Raw genomic sequence first — 15,864 nt, forward strand, 5'->3', positions numbered from 1 at the left:
TGTAGATCACACAGCCTCAGCCCGGAAGGTGGTATGTAGGACTCTCACAGCCACAGAGAAGTCAGTGCCTGGCTTCAAAGTTCCACAGGACAGCCCGACTTGCTTGTTAGGGGCTCATGCAGCTGGTGACTTTAAGCTGAAGCCAGTGCTCACTTAACTATTCTGAAAATCCTATAGCCCTTAAGAATGATGCTAAATCTACTCTGTCTGCGCTCTATAAATGGAACAACAATGGCTGGATGACAGCCATTTATAACATGGTTTACTGAATATTTTAAGCCCCGTGTTGAGACCTATTGCTCAGAAAAAAAAGATTCCTTTTAAAATAGGACTGCTCACTGACAATGCACCTGGTCACCCAAGAGCTCTGATGCAGATGCCCAACGAGATTAATGTTTCATGCCTGCTAACACAACATCCAGTCTGTAGCACAAGGATCAAAGAGTAATCCTGACTTTCAAATCTTATTATTTGCTCAGGTAATGATCCCAGGGTCCTGGGACTGAGCCCCGCATTGGCCTCCCTGCTCAGCAGGGAGTCTGCTTCTCTCTCTGCCCTTCCCCCTGCTCATGCTCTCTCCCTCTCTTAAATAAATAAAAAAATCTATTAAAAAAATACATTTTGTAAAGCTATAACTGCCATACATAGTGATTCGTGTGATGAATCTGGGCAAACTGCAAAGCTTCTGGAAAGGATTCACCATTCTAGATACCACTAAGAACATCTGTGATTCATGGGAAGAGATTAAAGTATCAACATTAACAGGGGTTTAGAAGAAGTTATTTCCAACTCTCATGGATGTCTCTGAAGGGCTCAAGACTTCAGGGGAAGAAGTAACTGCAGATGTGGTGGAAATGGTGAGAGAACTAGAATTCGAAGTGGAGTTTAAAGATGTAAATGAATTGCTACAATCTCATGATAAACTTAAATGGATGCGGGGTTACTTCTTATGGATGAACAAAGAAAGTAGATTCTTGAGATGGAATCTACTGGTGAAGATGCTGTGAAGATCTCTGAAATGACAACAAAGGATTTAGAATAATATATAGAGTTGATAAAGCAGTATCAGGGTTTGAGAGGATTGGCTCCAATTTCGAAAGAAGTTCTTCTGTGGGTAAAATGCTATCAAACAGCATCGCATGCTTTAGAGAAATTATTTGGGAAAGCAAGAGTCAACTGATGTGACACACTTCATTGCTGTCTTACTTTAAGAAATTGCCATAGCTGCCCCAACCTTCAGCAACCACTGCCCTGATCAGTCAGCAGCCATCAACATCAAGGCAAGACCCTCCATCAGCAAAAATATTATGACTTGCTAAAAGCTCAGATGATGATCATTTTTTAGCAATATTTTTATTTAAGATATGTACACTGTTTTTTAGACATAATGCTACTGCACAATTTAACAGAATACTTAACAGAAACATAACTTTTTTTTTTTTAAAGATTTTATTTATTTATTCGACAGAGATAGAGACAGCCAGTGAGAGAGGGAACACAAGCAGGGGGAGTGGGAGAGGAAGAAGCAGGCTCATAGCAGAGGAGCCTGATGTGGGGCTCGATCCCAGAACGCCGGGATCACGCCCTGAGCCGAAGGCAGACGCTTAACCGCTGTGCCACCCAGGCGCCCCCAGAAACATAACTTTTATATGCACTGGGAAACCAAGAAATTCATTTGACTCGCTTCACTGCAGTATCTGCTTTATTGCCCTCATCTGGAACTGCATCCACAATGTTCCCAAAGTATGCCTGTTACAGCTAAAAAGCTGATGCACAGCAAAGGAAATCAACAAAATGAAAAGGCAACCTACTGAATGGAAGAAAATATTTGCAAATCAAATGTCTGATAGGGGTTAATATCCAGTATATAAAGAACATGTACAGCCCAACAGCAAAAGAACAATACAATTAAAACCTGAGTGGAGGATTTGAATACACACTTTTTCCAAAGACATACAGATGGCCCACAGGTACATGAAAAGATGCTCAACATCATTAATTATCAGGGAAATGCAAATCAAAACCGCAATGAAATATCACCTCACATCTGTTAGGATACTATTATATTATCAAAAAGACAAGATATAACAAGTGTTAGTGAAAAAGGAACCCTTGGTGCAGTTGGCGGGAATGTAAATTGGTACAGCCACTATGGAGGTTCCCCCCAAAATTAAAAATAGAACTACCACATGATCCAGCATTTTCACTTCTGGGTATTTATCCAAAGAAACAAAAACACTAACTCAAAAAGATATATGCACCCACATGTCCATCGCAGCATTATTTACAATAGCCAAGATATGGAAACAAACTGAACGTCCTCTGACTAATGAATGGATAAAGAAAATGGTATGTGTGTGTGTATGGTTGCCAAAGATGACAGTGGTGTGGTGGGGAGGGGGTGGGTGGGGAGGAGACGGCCAAAATGGATGGAGTCAAAAGGTACAAACTTCCAGTTATACAGACAGTCAGTCATGGGGAAGTAATGTGCAACATGTCAGCTATAGTTAATAATACTGTATTGTATATTTGAAAGTTGTGAAGAGAATACATTTTAAAAGTTCTTTCCATAAGAAAAATAAAAATTCTGTAACTAAAATAAAATCATATATTGTGCTACTATTTTTATTGCCCACCATGAGTATGTTGCAAAAAATCACTTATTGTGCTATTATTATGTTTACTGCTCATGAGTACATTGTTCGGATTTCCTATCTCTATAACTAAAGTTACTTTCTTCTTTTTTAAATTTAAAATTTTTGTAAACATTTTATTTATTTGTCAGAGAGCGAGCAGAAGCAGGGGGAGTGGTAGGCAGAGGGAGAAGCAGGCTCCCTGCTGAGCAAGGAGCCCAACACTGGACTCAATCCCAGGACCCTGGGATCACAGCCTGAGCCGAAGGCAGACTTTTTTTTTTTTTTTTAAGATTTTATTTATTTGACAGAGACACAGAGGGGGAGGGAACACAAGCGGGGGAGTGGGAGAGGGAGAAGCAGGCTTCCCACTGAGCAGGGAGCCCGATGTGGGGATCGATCCCAGGACCCTGGGATCATGACCTGAGCCGAAGGCAGATGCTTTACCAACTGAGCTACCCAGGTGTCCCTAAAGTTACCTTCCATGGTAAATTCTAACTATCACAATTGGATTCCACTGGAATAGCTATCCAAAGGATATTTATACAAATAGAAAAGCTTAATACCAAGAAAAAGTCACCCATAGCAGTGTTTCATGTTCAAGGCTTATCCAAGTAAACAGGTTAAAAGCTACTGAAAATAATCTGTCTCTCTCTCTCTCTCTCTCTATATATATATTTTTTTTTGAGAGGGAGGGAGGGAGGGAGAGGTGGAGGTGCAGAAGAGAAGGAGAGAATCTTTAGCAGGCTCCCTGTCAATGCGGAGCCCAATGTGGGGCTCGATCTCATGACCCCAAGATGATGACCTGAGCCAAAATCAAGAGTTGGAAGCTTAAGGGACTGAGCTACCCAGACACCCCAGGATCTATGTCTACATTTTTTTTAAAACGTTTTATTTTGAAATAATTCCTAGATTTAAAGAAAAGGTGACAAAGAGCACATAGTACACAGAGTTCATGGATATCCTTTACCCATATTCCTCTGATATTAACTTACATAACTGTGGTTCAAGGATCAAAACCAAGAAACTAACATGGGTATAATACTATAAACTGCAGACTTGATTAGAATTTCACCAGTTTTTCCCCCTTACTGTCCCTTTTCTGTTTCAGGATCCAATCCAAGATCCCACAATGTACTTGGCTGTCACGTCTCTTCAGTTTCCTCCAATGCATGACATGCTCTCATTCTTTCCTTGTCTTTTATGACCAGAACACTTCTGATGAATAATGATGAGTTACTTTGTAGAATGTGTCTCAATGTGTATTTGACCCTAGTTTCCTCACGATCATATTGAGGTTATTCATTTTTGGCAAAAGTATCAGAGAAGTGACGCTGTGTCCTCAGTATATCCTATCAGGGAATACATAATGTTGAAAAATTACTGGAAATGTTAACCATGATCACTTGGTAACGTGGGGCCTACTGGGTTTCTTCACTGTACAGGTACTGTTTTTCCCTTTGTGACTGATAAAAATCTTGGGAGATGGGGCGCCTGGGTGGCACAGCGGTTAAGCGTCTGCCTTTGGCTCAGGGCGTGATCCCGGCGTTCTGGGATTGAGCCCCACATCAGGCTCCTCTGCTATGAGCCTGCTTCTTCCTCTCCTACTCCCTCTGCTTGTGTTCCCTCTCTCGCTGGCTGTCTCTATCTCTGTCGAATAAATAAATAAAATCTTTAAAAAAAAAATCTTGGGAGAGATACTTTGAAATTATGCTAATATCCTGTTTCTTTTTAAACTCTGACGCACTAATTTTAGTACCCGCCTATAGATCCTGTCTGTAATGATTATTAATGGTGCTTTTGTATTTCTTTTATTCTCTTTACTCTTATTTATTGCAATTCTTTTCTAATGAAGAACTGTCTTCTTTCCTTATCCAATTATTTATTTTATTCTATAATTTTATTTTATTTTTTTAAAGATTTTATTTATTTATTTGACAGACAGAGACAGCCAGCGAGAGAGGGAACACAAGCAGGGGGAGTGGGAGAGGAAGAAGCAGGCTTCCAGCAGAGGAGCCTGATGTGGGGCTCGATCCCATAATGCCGGGATCACGTCCTGAGCCGAAGGCAGACGCTTAACTGCTGTGCCACCCAGGTGCCCCTATTCTATAATTTTAATCCAGTACTATCATTATTTAGTTTCCCAAATTGTTCTACTTTGGCCATTGCCACTCTTTTCACCTGGCTCCTATACACTTCCATACACTTCCAGCCTTTTTTACAGCACCGCCTTTTTTTCTACTATAACAAGATACTCTAGGCTTATCTTGTATTGTCTCTGCCTAAGCCCTGGAATCAACTTTTTCTCCAAGGATCCCTAGTGCTTATTTTATTGGAGAATGCTATTTCAAAACCAGATCTGGACGCTAGGTGTGCTCATTGCTGCTGAGGTATCACTGCCCTCTCAGAGAACAGCAAGAGGAAATCTATGTATGTATGTGAACGTACGCCTGTACATCTCTCCATCCATTACTGACACCTCACATGCCAATCCAATGCCTCAAAGTTCATTCCACTTCTTTTCCTGACGTAACTTTTTCTCTACCACTGATAAATCTGGGTCTCATTTTTTTAAAAAAAGATTTTTTTATTTGAGAGAGAGTGTGTGTGTGCGCGCACGCAGAGGCGAGGGGGAGAGGGAGAGAGAAACTGCAAGCAGGCTCCATGCTTAGCGTGGAGCCAACTCGGGGCTTGATCTCACCACCTGAGATCACAACGGAGATCATGACCTGAGCTGGAAACCAAGAGGCTGATGCTTAACTGACCGCACCACCCAGGTGCCCCGGCTCTCATTTTCTACAATAAACTGACTTACTCGTTTCAATCCTAGTGTACATGTAAACTAATCACAGAACTATTAACTCATACTCTTGTGAAAAACAGATATATTAACTGGAAGACAATTTTTGTATATAATTCTTTTTTACTTTAATCTTACAATATGCAGTCAAAATACTATTTCCTGAAGTTACTTAGTTAATTCTTTGCTCTCCAACACTTAATAATAGTTATGTTATTCATTTGCAATACAGTTAGGTTTATTTGTTACTACTTCCATTTTGGGCCCCCTCCACTGTCTGATTTTCATTATTTATTTTAGGGGGTACTACTATGATTCTCAGTCAAAGCTATACAAAAAGGAATATTCCAAGACGTGTTGCTCCCTCTTCATTCCTATTAACTTCTTTCCACCCTTTCCCCGCTCACTCCACATAGGTAACTGATCAGTTTCTGGTTTATCTTTCTTGTATATCTTTTGCATAAATGAATAGATACATCTATATTTTCTTATGTCCTCTTGTTTACATGAACAGTTCTATACTGTGCTTTTTTTGTAGTTTTTTTTCCAATTAACATTATATTCTGGAATTCACTCCAAATCAGTTTGGATTGATTTTTTTTTAATAACTGTGTAATATACCATTGTATAAATGCACTTTTTTCTCAAATAATCATATATATAATGTATATATACATTTTTAATAACTGTGTAATATACCATTGTATAAATGCACTTTTTTCAAATAATCCTATATATATATATATATATATATATATATATATATATATATATATATAATGTAGGCAGTTAGACTGCTTCCAATATTCTGCTTTTATAAACAATGCCACAGTAAACAATGCTGTGAAATATATATTTTCATATATATTGAAGGTGTACCTTCAGGGCAGATGCTCAAAAGTGGGTCTGCTGGGTCAAAAGGTAAGTACAGGGACACCTGGGTGGCTCGGTTCATTAAGCCACTGCCTTTGGCTCAGGTCAGGATCCCAGGGTCCTGGGATCCAGTCCCACACTGGGCTCCTTGCTCAGCAGGGAGCCTGCTTCTCCCTCTGCCTGCCGCACTCCCTGCTTGTGCTCATTCTCTCTCCCCCTGACAAATAAATAAATTAAAATCTTAAAAAAAAAAAAAAGGGTAAGAGCATGTGTAGTGTTGCTAGGTATGGCCAATTTTCCTCCAGAAGGGCTGTACCAATTTGCATTCCCACTAGCAATGTTAAGAGTATTTTTCCACAGCCTCATCAACAGAATGTGGTATTGTAATTTAAAAATTTTGCCAGTCTGATAGATAAGAAATGGTATCTTGATGTTGTTTTAATGTGTATTTCTCTAATCACTTTAAACTTTTTTTTGTATGACCGAGTGCTTTTGGCGGGGGGTGTGATTTGTCTGTCCATGTCTCCCTCCTATTTTTCTACTAGAGTTTTTTCGTCCTTTGTTCCTTTTTTCTTTCTTTTTTTTTTTTAACAGTTTAATCTTGTTTTATTTTCATAACAAGACTGTGAGGTTGGTAAGGCAGGTATCATTTGTGAGATTAAGCAGGAAGCTATGGCTTAGAAAAGCTAAGAGATTTTGTCAAGGTCTAGAAGATACTATGAATCCCTGGTTTCGGCTCTGATGTGTAAAGGCTATCAGAGACCAAAAGCAGCTGAAGACAGACCTTGAAGCTTACTCTGCTGTTCTCCGTGGTGTCCCTGACCCTTCCATTCCAGGTTCGGTTTTCAGGGGCTCTGCACCACAGGCAAAACTCCACGCAGAGGACCCAAGATAGTACCCTTCTCTGTTTTGGGGTTGCCCACGAAGGTCCGAGGAAGAAAGCAGGACTCTGAATCAGTAACTGCCCACTGAGGAATGAAGATCAGTTCTATCCTTCCAGTTACCTTCCCCAGAAGACCAACCCTGAGTGCACGATTCAGAGAAGATGGGTGGATCCAGCCAGTTCACAACAGTGACAGACTCACAGAGATACATGTATCATTTTGCATAAATACATAGTTCATACTGTTTAGGCCCAGGGATTTCTGGGGGCTGCCATACCTTGGGGCCTCTCAGGGAACCAGGGCTCTTCTGCCAGGCTGCCCCAAGGAGAAAGATCCAGCCCTCTCCTCAGAGACAAGGGTGAGTATCAGCAGCTTTTCCTGGCAGTGCCCTGAAGCTGCAACAGGGCAAAGGGCGAGGAAAAAGACTTCACTGAACACCTCTCCACCCAGGGTCATGTTCCAGTACCAGTACCAGTCTCAGCACACAGAAAGGTTTTTGCTTGTTGCTTCTTAACCACAAATGATGGCATAAAGGTATTCCAGAGGGGCTGGCATGGAGGTCTTTTAGGGACACCCCCTGACTCAATTCTTGGGGCAGGGCCATCAGGAGGGGCAGGGGACTCAAGGTATCTCGGGCTCCTCCAATGGATCTGGTTGAGCAGGATCTTGACCTTGTTCCAGTGGGAGAGATCCTACTTGGGTCAGGTGGAAAGATGTAAGCCAGCTCTGCTGGGGCCTCTAACAGCTTGGGAGGGTTGGCACTAGGCACCTCTACCTTTAGGGGTGAAGCTGTCTCCTGTGTGTGGCTGAGCAGTCTGTGCCCCTTATTGCCTGGGGCACGAGAAGGTGGAGGTAAAGGGGCGAGGGCTGGCTCCTTTTCCCCCTCCGCTTCACGATCCCCTGAGGGCCTCTGGGTCTGCAGCTGCAAGTAGAGCTGCTGGAGCCTTGTCATCTGCTCCAGCACGAGGCACAGGTGTTCCAGGTATTGGAGACCGTTCCCTGTGACCCATGCCTAGGTTAGGCCCCAGGTACCGCACCATCTCTGCTTCTTCCGTGGCTGCCTCTAGGTCAATCTCTGCTTCAGTGGCCTCCTGTTCCCTTGCTCCAAAAGAGGCATTTCACATTCAGGCTCACTTAATGGCTTCAGGGAGCGGTAGTGTTGCGACATGACGGCGGGGGACGTTGGGAGCTGGTGGGACTGCTCCAGCACCTGCTCCAGCTTATAGGTGGCCAGGAGACTGCCTAGGTGGGCAGGAGGTTCCATGGCAGCAGGGGTCAGGGGCTCAGGATTCTCTGTGGGCTCAAAGTCCAGAGAGTCCTAAGAAAGGCCCAGTGAGGTGGCCAGGGGGCTGTTCCGAACCACCATCTCGACTCCTGAGTCCGGAGAGGCCAGTTTGAGAAGTGGTTCCTGCCTCCTGAGACCTCTCAGCTCTTGATCCCCCTTCCAGGAACACCCCCCTTCCAGCAACCTTGAGCAGTGTCCGGGATCCGTCTGTAGGTGCTGCTGACTCCAGGTACTATACAGCTGCATGCCAGGTCCTTGCCAACCCCATCTGCCATCTCGTAACACCTTGATTTTCAGGACAAGCCCTTCCCTCCTAGCCATGAGTCATCTATGCTGCCCTCTCCTAACCCCATCCTCCTAGACAGCACCCCCACCCCATTCTTCTTTCCCAGATAAAGACAGGGAAACACAGCCCTGTTTTTTTTTTTTTTCAGAGGCTTCAATTTTCTTTTTTTTTTTTTTTAAAGATTTTATTTATTTATTCGACAGAGATAGAGACAGCCAGCGAGAGAGGGAACACAAGCAGGGGGAGTGGGAGAGGAAGAAGCAGGCTCATAGCAGAAGAGCCTGATGTGGGGCTCGATCCCAGATCGCCGGGATCACACCCTGAGCCGAAGGCAGACGCTCAACCGCTGTGCCACCCAGGCGCCCCAGAGGCTTCAATTTTCTAAGAGTTCTTCATATACTAAGAATATTATCCTTTTGTCTGTGTATATGTTGTGAAAAATTTCTCTCAGTTTTTCAGCTATCTTTAGACTTTCTACACGGTGGTTTTTGTCATGCAAATGAAAAACATTATTTTATGTAGTCAAATTTAGTTAGAAAGCCTTTCCTTATGCCAAGGTAAAGAAAAATTCATCCATATCTTCTAGAACTTACATGGTTTCATTTTTTAAATATTTACATTCCTAATCCATTTGGACTTTACTTTGTTGTGTGGTATGAGATACTGATCTAATTCCAAATAGCTACCCGTTGTCCCAGTACCTTTTATTAAAAAGTCCATCTTTACCCCAATGATTTGAGATGCCACCTCTATCTATGCTAAATTTCTGTAGGTACTTGTGTCTATTTCTATTCTATTCTATTCCACAGCTCTACTGGAGTATTCGCGCACAAGTGCCATGCTGTCTGTTTTAATTATAGAGGCTTTATATGATGTTTTAATGTCTGCTAGAACTAGTCCCGCCTCGAAGTTTTCCTTTTCAGTGTTTTTGGAGCTATTCTTTCATGTTTGTTTTTCTGTGAAATTTAGAATCAACTTGTGTACTTCTCTATAATGTTGAGTTGTTCTATCCAAGGATAGCATATGTCTTTCCATTTGTTCAAGTCTACTTTTTTTCCCATTTTTCTACAAATACTTTAATACATAACTCTGAAAGATAATTTTTCAATTGGGGTAAAATTCACATAAAGAACCATTTTATTAATTTTTTTGTTTTTTTAAATTAACCATTTTAAAATGAAAAATTCAGTGGCATTTAGTACATTCACAATGTTGTGCAACCACCACCTCTACCTAATTCCAAACCATCTCCATCATTCTAAACTAAAACCCGTACTCATTCAGCAGTTAGGTTCAAGTCTACTTTTTTAAGTCTTTCAGGAATGTTTAGTTTCCCCCAGTAGGTTCTTGTGTATTTCCTGTTAATTTTATCCCTAAGTATTTAATCTTCTTTGTTGCTATTGTAAATGGACTTTTATTTTTTTAAAGATATTATTTATTTTATTCGACAGAGATAGAGACAGCCAGCGAGAGAGGGAACACAAGCAGGGGGAGTGGGAGAGGAAGAAGCAGGCTCATAGCAGAGGAGCCTGATGTGGGGCTCGATCCCGTAACGCTGGGATCACGCCCTGAGCCGAAGGCAGACGCTTAACCGCTGTGCCACCCAGGCGCCCCTGTAAATGGACTTTTAAAAAACCACCACTATGTCCTCTAGCCTTTTATTGTTTGTCTATATGAAGGTTATTGATTTTTGCACTTTATGCCCTGCCTCTTTACTGAATCCTTAGATTCTTAATTCATTCTTATTACACCCTTATTTTAAGCTGCAGTTTTTTAAAAAGATTTTTTATTTTTTATTATTTATTTATTTAGAGAGAGAGAGAGCGCATGCACGAGCGTGGAGAGGGGCAAAGGGAGAGGGAGAGATAGAATCCCAAGCAGACTCCCTGATGAGCAGGGAGCCCCACATGGCGCTCGATTTCATAACCCATGAGATCATGAACTGAGAGGAAATCAAGAGTTGGACGCTTAACTGACTGAGCCACCCCAGCGCCCCTAAACTGCAGTTTTTGATCCAATCTTATGGCACCTATCTTTTTGTCCGGGAAAGAAGAATTTTTGCAAGAGCACCACAAAAGAAGCCACATTCTTTCTAAAGCATTTGTTAAGTGATTAAATCACAAACTTCAAACCTGTAGAATTACTTCTAAAAATACTGAAATCCATTCTAATTTTTAGGATTAGTTTGGCTAGCCCAGACTCTGGTAAGTCTGTGAAACCTATTTATAAAAGAAAAAAACTGTAGGTATCTACAACCCAAAGATATGGGAGTCAACTTTCAGAATGGACTAAAACACTTATGAGTCAGATATAATTCTGGAAGACCTCTTGGATACCAACCAATGTTCAAGTTTAATGGAAAAAAGCTCTCCAAAATGCCTGTGTGAAATTCAATTACAGGAGAAAGGGCAGTTGTAAAGGTACCCACCCCCACTTCCTTTGACTTCAGATACTTAGCGTGATGGTGGATGTTAACTTTACAGTCCCAAGTCTGTTTAGAAGTCATTGTCCACCCAAGTTTAGCTTCCTTGGATACAGTCAACCAATTCTATGACACTTATGTGATATCATTCATACATATTCATAAATTACATGGCCCATACATTATTTTCTTTTAAAGTATTTATTTCAATTTTTGCATGGACCACTGTGATATGGGTTTCAATGTTCCTGGCAAGAGCACAATTTATGGATCATTATTACAGGGGTGAACTAAAGTGGGATCAAGATGAACAAAATTTTTAATCATACGATGTGAAAAAGATACTGAGGTATAAAAATCAGAGTTTCTGAGAAGGTCTGAAACTTGAGGCAAGGCTACAAAGCTTAAACAAATCTGAATAATTACCTTTCCAATGAAAGCACAGATACTGTTACAGTTGTAGGGTAACACTAAGGCTCACAGAAGGGAAAAGGAACCACCCACTTTCCATCAGTGAACAATGGCACCAATTAGAAGAATCGTTACAGCATGAAGACCAGGCAAACTCTACACACAGGTCCTGCCACGTTCAGGGGGTCCTTTCTCATCAACCTGAGAACATCAAGTCTACTCTTTTTAAAAGAAAAGCTTAGTGTGAATACATTTTTTTTCATACCAGTGTCAGAAGAAGGTAGTACTTTGGTAATGATAACAATAGCTGGGAGCTCTCCACTCTAACACAAGCTTTAAACTAATCTTGTCTATTATTGAGATCATCAAAGATCACACCCCAATTTCCACTAATCACTTTTCTTCACATACTGCTGAGATTGCAATGGATGGTGAGAGCAAGAGGCTATCAGGAGATTAAGATCCATGTGGGACCAAGAAACCTGAGTCAACTAGGGGATCTGTGCCTACAATAAGCATTATAAGATAGATTTCTCTGAAAGTTTATTTCCTCCACATAGGAAAGAAGAGGCTTGAAAGTTCAAGTAATATGATTCTCTGCTCACAAGCGTTAATGGGAAAGAAAATCTTCAAATAATATAATCACCATTAACTAAAGACAAATTTTAAAAACAGACTGGATAAACAACAGATTTTCTTTCAGGCTCCCACAGTTTCAAAACCAGTGGCCACATGATCAGCTCTGGTTTGGAAATCCCAAAATTTCAAAGACCAAGAACTCACTTGCGTTAGGTTGTAAGAGGATATGAGGGAAAATTCAATTATTATTTATTTAATCCAATTCACTCTGCCAAGACTATATACCCATTAGAAATACGGGGGTATCACCAGAAAAGAGTTTCATACCATAAAACTTTAGTTTATTTAAAAGCAATATGAAGAATTGTTTACAAGGAGAGATAGTGGTGGTATGGTGATGGGTGAACTCTGTGCTTTAAACTAATGCACAGAAGGAAAAGCCAGAAAAAATATCCTCAAGTTCTCTGACTTGTTTTAAACCATCAACATGGTTGTTCCAATCTAGTGCTGATTTCTGCTAAGTAGTAAAAATCCTATTTACGGATACTTACTTAACAGAGACGATATATTTTTTGAAGAAATACAACTAAGTATATCTGTAAAGGAAAGGTACTTTTACTTATATTTGTGTGTATCGAGGGATTTCCAGTTTTGATGATTGGTGTCTTTAACATAATTTCTTTAGAAAGCATTAGAAAGAACAGCTGAATAACTTGCTTTGGAATGATTAAGGCAGAAAAGTATAAGAGGCACAGACGTACATGTTTTATTTTGTCTTGCTTGAAAAGGACAATTCAGATTAAACTAAGATTCAATCTACAGTCAATTAAGCCGAAGGGGGACCACTGAAATGGGTTGTATGAAGTTTGCTTTCTAATGCCATTTTCGTTAGATTTAATTTCTCTAGTTCCTTTTCTCAAGGTGAAGTAAGATAGAGCCATTCTGTCAATCTGGGTTTTCACCCTGACTGTAGATTCTTCAGTACTTTTATCCAGCCCCAAATGGTATCCTCTGACATCCTTTCTAAGAAAGCACTTGCCCTCCTCCCTTAACTCATTCTCTGGAGTTTTAGACTTTTGCTCTGCTCTCTCAATATCCTTCCTCCCCTTTCACCCCACTGGGCAAAAATATTACATGTCTAAAACTTGGCTTAGAAGGGAAGATCCAAAGGAGAGCATGGAGGATAAAGGATAAGTTAAGAAACATATGCTATTGGTCTTAAGGGTCTACTAAAGAGACATGAGACTTGGTAGTGCATTGACAGGGAAGCTACTACTAGGAAGAACTGTGAACAGGGTTTGGTTGGGAAAGGAGGTAGTTCTGAGTAGAGCTCTGGAGAAGCCCCCCTTTTCTCATGGGGTTGGTAAGCACCACAAAACCACAGCTGAAAGGAAAAAGAAAACTCCACACTGGCCTTTTTCCGAGCGTGGCCGCCTTCCGCTCGGCTCAGTGCCCGCCACATGCCCAGGAGTGCGTCTGGATCCTTGAGGGGCTCCCTTCGCAGGTGACAGTGCTTACGCTATACTGTAAGAGAGCCAGAAAAGTGCCCATGAGAACCAGAAAGCAAACTTCCAGCTAGCAGGAACATCTCTCTAGGCATCTAAGATGGGGGAATCAACACAGATATCTGGGCAGCATCTGAATGCCAGGAAAAGTGAGGGAAAGATAATTCCCCCCCCTCCCCAGTTCAATATAATGGTGATGGAAAAAAGTATTTTATGTGATGTATCTGCTGGCAGCAAGACAGAAAAGACTAAGTCAAAGCCAAATGGTGGGGGAAAATGTCTTCGCTTCCAATAGACGGAAAGAAATAACTAAGAGAAGAAAATGACCTAGGGTCTAAATGTGGTTACGTAAGAAAGTCTGTTTTGCTGGCCTAGAGAATTAAAGCTTAGGAATGAAAACAACTCATTCTACCACTTGGGTGATGCTGCTCTTAGAGGAAAGTAGAGACGGAAGGAAAACCTTTATTCTAAGATATAAAAAAGTAAAGCATAAATACACCAAAAATAAAGAGCTGATATTCTCAAAAGTCATGGTCTTATAAGTTGGAAAAAAAGAGAAGCTCAGTAGACAACATTAGACTTTGATGTAAGAGATCTCTGGCAGTTCACAACCCTTCTGATCTTTTTTAATTATTATGTTTATAAAATGCTTGATATGACCCTGCCTATTAAATAAAATAAGAATTAGAGAATGCTCTAACAGATCAAAAGAATTTTATTTTTATTCTGTTGAAGCAGAACTCAATTCCTGCAAACTCTGCTGATCAAACTCAAAATCTCTATCTTCCTAAGAAAAAAAGAAAGGGTACCATTTATCTGCTAGAATACTGTAATAGCAGAGGCACTTCCAAACTTTCAAGTAATATGCTTCTCAATTCCGGATGGGAGTGTATCTGAAGAAGATGGTTTGTGGCACCATCTCCTTCTCTAATGAACCATTGTTAAATAGGGTTTCTATTCAGAAAGGTTTGTTGGGTTTCCCTCAGATTCCAAGTGACTGGGGAAAATGGAAAGCACAGGAACTCAAGAAAATCATTCCACACACCATGCTGATATTATCTTGATCCTTCTGAAATCAACCCAGTATCAGAGATGGATCTCTCACATATATACACTTCCTTGGCTTAGACTTAAGAGAGTAGGCTCCCACTCTGGAAAACATGATAACTAATTATTTCTTGGAAAATATCAGTTGGCAGACTAAATGACCAGAATGTACTCTGGGCTCCAGCAATCTCAATTTTCTAGGATAAATGCTTCTTAAAATCTCATCTTCCCAAGTATCTGGTCAAAACATGTCAATCTCTCTTGTCTGTCCATTTAACAGAGGCTTAACAAATGATCTGTGTCCTTTCCCTCAAAATTAGAAATTCTTCCACTTAAGCTCCAGGACTAGGACCTGGCAACCAAGGAAGGTGGTACACTTGTTTGTCAAAGGGAGCAGACTGGTTAATCTTATAGATCAACTGGGACCAGTCTTCCATGTGAGGCAATAATAAACAGTTCACAAAGACAGTGTGGTTATTTCAAGGGACAGAGGGACTAGAAACAACCAGATTTGGTTGTCATCTGACATTAGGCCCCAGGAACCAAAAAGATCAAAAGATTACCAGAATACAAATAATAATAAACACCAACTCTCAGACTTCTCATTAACTTCAAGTTTTTAAGGAAGTGTGTTTCCTAGGACCAGAAAGCAAGGTTCTTCCACTAGGATAAAATTAAAATGTGAAGCAACTCCAAAGGAATGGAAAATGATCTGTTCATTGATTTACAAGAATGGTTCCTACTTTGGCTTGCAGGGTGTTCTAATATAATAGGAAGAGCAGTGTCCTACCAGTTTCATCAGCACAGATAGTTGGCTAAACCCTGGCTGGGAAGCCAGGTGCTATATTTTCGTGTAAAGGAAGGCAATGGCTAGTGGAAAAGAAACTAGTGACCATGTTAAGGAACAATTTGAGACTCAGAATATAAGACAGGAGATACTCTGGACCCAATGGCAAAAAATAACTTGGCAAAGACCATAGAAGAGGAAAGGAGAGAAGCGAGGTACTACATCTGAGGAATGGACCATCACCCTCCATCTAAAAGAGGTTACTGTAAAGGGGTGAATTTTTTCGTTTTTAAATAAACATAAGGAATTGGATTATTTAAAAACGCAAATAGCCTCCAAAGGGTCCAAAGCA

General features: G+C 40.8%; 1 protein-coding gene and 1 pseudogene across 1 annotated transcript in view; both read right to left on the minus strand.

The window, feature by feature from the left end:
- Positions 1-15,864, minus strand: part of IPO9 (importin 9) — a 53,477-nt gene that overhangs the window by 35,511 nt on the left and 2,102 nt on the right. The gene's annotated exons all lie outside the window — the stretch shown is intronic.
- LOC148110650 (uncharacterized protein C8orf58 pseudogene) lies at positions 6,167-13,581 on the minus strand (annotated as a pseudogene).

Source organism: Ursus americanus, chromosome 2, assembly GCF_024610735.1.
Source record: "Ursus americanus isolate L20-20 chromosome 2, mUrsAme1.1.p, whole genome shotgun sequence".
Taxonomy (NCBI): Eukaryota; Metazoa; Chordata; class Mammalia; order Carnivora; family Ursidae; genus Ursus; species Ursus americanus.